Source organism: Pygocentrus nattereri, chromosome 12, assembly GCF_015220715.1.
Source record: "Pygocentrus nattereri isolate fPygNat1 chromosome 12, fPygNat1.pri, whole genome shotgun sequence".
Classification (NCBI taxonomy): Eukaryota; Metazoa; Chordata; class Actinopteri; order Characiformes; family Serrasalmidae; genus Pygocentrus; species Pygocentrus nattereri.
This window is the reverse complement of record NC_051222.1, coordinates 13,571,865-13,579,364: the sequence shown is the minus strand read 5'-3', so window position 1 is coordinate 13,579,364 and position 7,500 is coordinate 13,571,865. Positions and strand designations below refer to the sequence as shown.

The 7,500-nt window shown below is 53.6% G+C and overlaps 1 non-coding gene and 2 pseudogenes across 1 annotated transcript; all 3 read left to right on the top strand.

Moving 5' to 3' along the window:
- Window positions 1-5,297: 5,297 nt before the first annotated feature.
- LOC119264889 lies at window positions 5,298-5,468 on the top strand (annotated as a pseudogene).
- Window positions 5,469-5,970: 502 nt separating this feature from the next.
- On the top strand, window positions 5,971-6,085 carry LOC119264843. The gene has a single exon (XR_005131245.1). It is a non-coding gene; the product is annotated as a U5 spliceosomal RNA (small nuclear RNA).
- A 299-nt stretch (window positions 6,086-6,384) lies between these two features.
- On the top strand, window positions 6,385-6,497 carry LOC119264892 (annotated as a pseudogene).
- Window positions 6,498-7,500: the final 1,003 nt, after the last annotated feature.

Genomic DNA, 7,500 nt, shown 5'->3' with positions numbered 1-7,500 from the left:
AGTTTTAGACTCCCCAGCCTCTTGGACCAAGGAGACGGATTCCCGGTGGACGGACCTGTGGACCTGCCTTCAGAGATGTCATCCATCGCCTCCGGAAGCCTTGCCATGGGGCAGGAACCTCGGGGCCCTCCCGGACCCCACGGAGCCGTACCTCGGACGGTACGGTTCCAGTGGAAGACCATCCAGGAAGGGGATACATTCCCGGAGCGGATCCCCTTCATCCGGGAGGTTGTCTTTGGGGCGCTGGGCCTGAGTCTTCAAGATTTGGTGTGTGCCCAGCGCAACAACGCCCAGAGGTTCTTCGATGTCACCATGGCATCGGAGGAGGCCTATGGGCAGGTCCTCGGGAGAGGGGTGGATTTGAAGGACCATCCGCTGGGCAAGGGATTCGACTTGCACCCCTTGGGGCACACCGGCAGGCGGATGGTCACCATCCACCTCTTCAACCCCTTCGTTACCGCCGATGCCATCAGAACTTTTCTTCGGCGGTACGGGGAGGTCCAGCCGGGAGAGAGGATGGTCAGAGATGAGCTGGGGGTATGGAACGGGCGCCGCCAATACATGGTGGATTTCAGGGAGGATGGGAAGGGGGGCTTGACGCACCCCCCGGCCTATTTCTCCCTGAACGGGAACAGAGGTTACCTGTTTTACAGGGGTCAGCCCGCCTTCTGCAGGGGGTGCCTGCAGCACGGCCATGAGGTCAGCGGGTGCAGGGACCTGAAATGCAAGAACTGCCTGGGGCAGGGCCACCTGGCCAAAGACTGCCGAGACCCCCGCCGGTGTAAGAACTGTGGCGGGGAGGGACATTGGGCCCACTCCTGCCCGAGGCATAAGGTAACTTATGCCACGGTGTTGGCAGGGGCAGGAGGAGGGCCTGCCGACTCTCGGACGGTCGGGGAGGAAGGATCAGCCGGGGACAGGGCGGAGGACAACTTGGATGTGGGAGCCTTGGTCGCCGCCACCTCCTCCCCAGTGGGGGCCGGAAGCCCAGCCCCGGGCCCGCACCCGATGACGGCCAAGGAGGCACCCCCCGTCTCTCGTCCAACCAAGAAAGCTAGGAAGAGGAGAAGGCTACAGGAGGACGAGGCGGAAAAGCGACAGAGGGCGGGCTCCCCTGGGCCGGCGCCCGAGGGAGCCCCCATATTCCCTTCGGAGCCCCCTAAGACAGAGGAGACTAGTGTGCTGGTGGGGGACGGGACGCCACCACCGCCACTAGTGTACGGGGGAAAGGAGGCCCCCCCCAACGAGGCAGCGTATCTGGACTGCACGGACACTGTTGGGGGTGACCGGGAAGGAAGGGAAAGGGGCTCCCCCCTTTTAATTGAGTTTTAATGTCATTTTTAATTTGTTTTAGTGTAGGTATTTTTAATGGTTTTAACCCCCCCTTTTTTCTTATTTCATGACAGATCTTACCATTTTAACTACAAATGTCAGAGGGCTGCAGAAGGCGACGAAAAGGACAGCTGTGTTTCGAGATCTGGCGTCCACTTCAGCCTCAATCTGCTGCCTGCAGGAGGTTCACCTGCGGGACCAGCGGGACGAGGCCCTCTTCTCTCAGGAGTGGAGGAGAGGTAAGGCGTACTGGAGCGTAGGCGGCGTCCACTCCACAGGAGTCGGGATCCTTTTTGGAGACCGCTCCTTTGAGAAGGTAAGCCCATTTACTATCGTTCAGGGCAGGGCTTTGGGGGTGGACGCCACTTGGAGAGGCCAGAACCTGAGGGTCTTGTGCGTCTACGCTCCAGTAGACCCCTCGTCCCGCATAGCTTTTTTAGAAGCACTGGCCCCCTTTTGTTTTACAAATAGGCACGTTGTCGTGGCAGGTGATTTTAATATTAACCTGGAAGGGCGCGATGACGTCAGCGTGAAACACTTTAAAAAGCTGGTCGCCGGCTTCAGCCTTGTTGACGGTTTTAAGTTTTGCAACCCCGGAAATCCGGGCCATACCTGGCATAATAGTAGAGGGGCATCTAGCCGCATAGATTACATCTTGGTGGCGCCCCCCATTACAGTTAGGACGGCTTCCTTGTCTCCACGGTGGTACTCTGACCATATGATGGTAGAGGCCACAGTTTCCATAGATGCACCCTCCTTCGGGAGGGGGTACTGGAAGCTGAACGTGGGGATTTTGGAAGAGATTGAATACCAGAGTCTCTTCAGAGATCACTTTGCGGCCTGGTTAGACTGCAAGAGTGACTTTGCTTCTCCGGCTGCGTGGTGGGAGCACGTAAAAGAGAGGATTCGTGCTCTTACGATTCACTACTGCAGCCAACGCAAAGCTGCAAAGCTTAAGCGCGTGCGGGATTTGGAGAAGCAACTGAAGACGTCCTATGCTGATTATAATAATGGGGGGGTTTTCGACCTCGACCGGGCACAGGCCCTTAGAGCGGAGCTCAGGGCACTGCATGAACGGTCGGCGGCAGATAGCCTCTTTAATGCCAGGTTGCAGATGGCAGAAGAAAACGAGACTTGTTCTGCCTTCTTTTTTCAAAGGGTTCGGCAGGCCCGAGAGGAGAGATGTTTCACGTCTCTCATAGACTCGGAAGGTAGGACCTGTTCGGACCCGGCTCGGATGATGGAGATTGCATATAGTTTTTATTCCAATCTTTTTAGCAACAGGGGCACAGATCGAGAAGTAGGGGAGCATTTTTTGTCTTTCCTGGAGATTAGCCTTCCGAGCGCTGCTCGGGACAGCCTAGAAACCCCCTTTAGTCTGGGCGAATTGACCGAGGTACTTGGCAGGATGAACCGGCGTAAGGTCCCGGGCCTGGATGGACTACCAGTGGAATTTTATTCCACATTCTGGGATGTCCTCGGCCCGGAGATAGTGGAGGTAGCCGAGGATGTGCACCGGCAGGGCAGGTTAACAGAGAGCATGCGGTCGGGGGCTCTCTCTTTGTTATATAAAAAGGGCGATCCTAAGGATCTCGCCAATTGGAGACCCCTGACCATGCTGTGCGTTGATCTTAAGATCTTCGCCAAGGCCCTGACAGAGCGCTTGAAGAAGACCATGTCACTCCTGGTTCACAGCGACCAGACGTGCGGGGTCCCTGGGAGGTCGGCAACCTGGAACCTCCACTTGATCAGGGATGCCATCTCCTGGGCCGGGGACAGGAATGTCCCTCTGGCGCTGGTGAGTTTAGACCAGGAGAAGGCGTTTGACCGAGTAGACCACAGCTTCTTAGAGAGGGTGCTGACGACATTGGGGTTTGGGCCCAATTTCTTAAGATGGCTTAAGACATTTTATACTGAGGTTGGGAGCCGTGTCTCCATCAACGGCCACCTCAGCGATTTGGTGCCGCAAGAGAGTGGAGTGCGGCAGGGGTGTCCTCTCTCTCCCCTACTCTACGCGCTCTATATAGAGCCTCTAGCGGCAGCCATCAGAGCCCACCCAGGAATAGATGGTCTCCCCATCCCTGGAGGCGGTGGTAAAGTAGTCAAACTGGCCCAGTACGCGGACGATACTACATTGTTTGTCCGCTCGGACCAGTCACTCAGGCTCGCCTTGGACATGGTCCAAGCGTTCGGTAAAGCTTCCGGTGCGGCATTGAATCTCGGCAAGTCGGTTGTCAAGTACTTTGGCCGATGGACGGATCGGAAGGATGCCGCTGGGGGGCTTGCCCTCAGCGACGGTCCCCTGAAGATCTTGGGGGTTTCCTTCATGCAGGAAGGGGCTGCCCGAGCAAACTGGGAACAAAGGTTGGACATAGCCAGGCGGAAGATGGGGCTGTGGAAATCCAGGTCCCTGTCCTTCCTAGGCAAGGTACTAGTATTGAAGGCAGATATCCTTCCCTCGCTGCTTTACCTGGCCCATGTTTACCCCATGCCCCGTAGTATGAGGAGGGGCCTAACTAGAGATGTTTTTAATCTCATGTGGGGGGGCAGGTATGAGTATGTAAAGAGGGAAGTGATGTACCTGGGAAAGGACAGAGGGGGGAGGGATGTACCAGACATCCCTCTCAAGTTGGACTGCCTGTTTTTCGCACAGCACTGCGCACGCCTGGCCGCTCCCCTTGAGCACCCCCATCAGTACTTTGTACGGTTGTGGCTGTCTTGGCCATTGCGATTAATCGTAAGTACGTGGTCCAACTCTGGCCCCAAGGCCGAGACCTTGCCGGATCACTATCAGCACTTGGTAAGATGGAGCAAGCTGCTACCGGCAGGTCTGCGGCCCGAGGCCTTCGTCAGGCACCGAATTTTATATAAAGAGGTGCTAAATGGACGGGGCTATCGCGCTGTTGTGGGCCTAGAGGAAGACACGTGGTCAAGGGTTCAGCCTAAAGGGTTGGACAACCGGCTGCAGGACCTGAACTGGCAATGCGTCCATGGCAAGTTGCCAGTCAGGGAGGTCCTGTACAGGCGCGGGCTCACCAGGCACCCTCGCTGCCCCAGACCCGCATGTGCTAAAGACGAGAGTCTACGGCACGTGTTTTGGGAATGCGGGTATGCGAGGGCGACTTGGAGTAAGGTGAACGGCCTGTGCAGGGCCTTAGACCCGCAGTTTGTATTGACCTATGAAAAGGTCATGAGGGGGTGGTCCCACGACACCAGGTTTCCCTTCTTGTCCCGGAAGTGGTTGCTGGTCAGCGTGACGAAGCGCGAGCTTTGGAACGCTCGGACCAGCCTCATCCAAAAGGGGACAATCCTGGATATAGTGGGAATCTACAAAAAGATCTGTGCAGACCTGCGTTTCCGGATGGAGCATGACGTCATCCGGTGGGGGTATCATGCAGCGAAGGAAAGGTGGAGGGACCTTTTTGAGCTGTAAGACCCCCTAGACAGAGTTTTTTGACGCGGCTCCATCCAGGGGTTCCGTGAACCCCTTTTTTGAATTTTAATATTTTATGGTAATTTCTGTCATTTTTATATAAGGGGTTTTAAACCTTTTTTAGCCCAAGCACAGCTTAGAATTTAGGACAGGTTTTAACTTAGTTCTTTTAATTTTTTTTTTTTTTTTTTTTTTTTTTTTTTTTTTTTTTTTTTTCCAACTATCAGCATTATTATTATCATTATCTTCCTTTTTTTTTTTATTGATTTATTGATTTATTTATTTATTTTTTAAAGCGGAAAAAAAAAACAAGCAATTTTTCCTTTATTTATTTGTTTTGAATTTAGTCCTTTGTTTTTTCCATTTGACTGGTCTTAGAGGAGTGATTTTTAGACTATTTTATTTTATTTTATTCAAAATTTGCGTGGTTTTAAATGGTTTTAAATGTTTTTTCTTTTTAAAAATGTTTGTTTTTAAAATTAAAATAAAATTGTAAAAAAAAAAAAAAAAAAAAAAAAAAAAAAAAAAAAAAAAAAAAAAAAAAAAAAAATCTGTTCTTATCAGTTTAATATCTGATACGTCCTCTATATGAGGACTACATATTAAATTGATTTTTAGAACAGGGAGACGGAAGAGGAGCTTGCTCCGTCCGCTCCACGCATCGACCCGGTATTGCAGTACCTCCGGGAACGGTGCACCTCCTCAAACCGTTTGAAAGAAAGAGGCAAAGCCAGGCCTGGTGCTTTTCTGGTGCGTGTGGTTCTCGTCATGAGACGACTCGTGTGGTTCGGGACTCCCCCCGTCGATCCGTTCGGTCGTTCGACTAGGAGTAGTCCTTTTTCGCCCTTTCACCGTTTTCCCTCCGTTTTTCTTTTTTTTTTTTTTTTTTTTTTTTTTTTTTTTTTTTTTTTTAGATTTATATATATATATATATATATATACACACACACACACACACACACACACACACACACACATATATATTGACTGTCGAGTTTGTACATGTAATGTTCTCTTCTCATTTCAAGCTGCCCCCGCCCTGATTTGAAGCCAGCCCAAAGGGAGGTCTTCATGACATTGGGAAGTCCATGCCAGTCGGCAGGAGAGAAGAAACGGGGACGCTCGGGAAGCTCTCGGTGCCCTCTACCCTCAGCCAGCATCTTAGGCCGCCGGCAGGTGTGTGGAGACTCGGGCGCTTCCAGGTATAGCTCGGGTTTCTCTTCATTCACGCACAAATCTTTCGCCTTTTACTAAAGATTTCCGTGGAGGGGAACGTCGACGAGTTCTTCTTATTTTTGAAGGCTCTGCCACGGCAGAGCTAAATCTGCTTGACGTGTTTAAAATCAGGGGGAGATGTTCTCTCAAGGGTACCTTCACGCTTAACGGCGCAGAAGCGGCGCACGGGTTTGGCGTCGGCCGTGCGGCTAAAGACGGGCGGAGGCGCGGCTGGCCCGGTTGTCCGGACCTGGCGGGACGAGCGCCGGCGGTCTGTGGCGTGGCGTGGCGTGGCGTGGCGTGGCGTGGCGTGGGGGTGGGCCTGGGACACTACCCTTTGAGGTTACCGTGCGGTAGTTTGGAGCGTGCCAGGGGGCGGTCTCTGGTTTTCTGGCGCTCTGGTTATCGCTTCTCGGCCTTTTGGCTAAGATCAAGTGTAGTATCTGTTCTTATCAGTTTAAAGTGTTTCACGCTGACGTCATCGCGCCCTTCCAGGTTAATATTAAAATCACCTGCCACGACAACGTGCCTATTTGTAAAACAAAAGGGGGCCAGTGCTTCTAAAAAAGCTATGCGGGACGAGGGGTCTACTGGAGCGTAGACGCACAAGACCCTCAGGTTCTGGCCTCTCCAAGTGGCGTCCACCCCCAAAGCCCTGCCCTGAACGATAGTAAATGGGCTTACCTTCTCAAAGGAGCGGTCTCCAAAAAGGATCCCGACTCCTGTGGAGTGGACGCCGCCTACGCTCCAGTACGCCTTACCTCTCCTCCACTCCTGAGAGAAGAGGGCCTCGTCCCGCTGGTCCCGCAGGTGAACCTCCTGCAGGCAGCAGATTGAGGCTGAAGTGGACGCCAGATCTCGAAACACAGCTGTCCTTTTCGTCGCCTTCTGCAGCCCTCTGACATTTGTAGTTAAAATGGTGAGATCTGTCATGAAATAAGAAAAAAGGGGGGGTTAAAACCATTAAAAATACCTACACTAAAACAAATTAAAAATGACATTAAAACTCAATTAAAAGGGGGGAGCCCCTTTCCCTTCCTTCCCGGTCACCCCCAACAGTGTCCGTGCAGTCCAGATACGCTGCCTCGTTGGGGGGGGCCTCCTTTCCCCCGTACACTAGTGGCGGTGGTGGCGTCCCGTCCCCCACCAGCACACTAGTCTCCTCTGTCTTAGGGGGCTCCGAAGGGAATATGGGGGCTCCCTCGGGCGCCGGCCCAGGGGAGCCCGCCCTCTGTCGCTTTTCCGCCTCGTCCTCCTGTAGCCTTCTCCTCTTCCTAGCTTTCTTGGTTGGACGAGAGACGGGGGGTGCCTCCTTGGCCGTCATCGGGTGCGGGCCCGGGGCTGGGCTTCCGGCCCCCACTGGGGAGGAGGTGGCGGCGACCAAGGCTCCCACATCCAAGTTGTCCTCCGCCCTGTCCCCGGCTGATCCTTCCTCCCCGACCGTCCGAGAGTCGGCAGGCCCTCCTCCTGCCCCTGCCAACACCGTGGCATAAGTTACCTTATGCCTCGGGCAGGAGTGG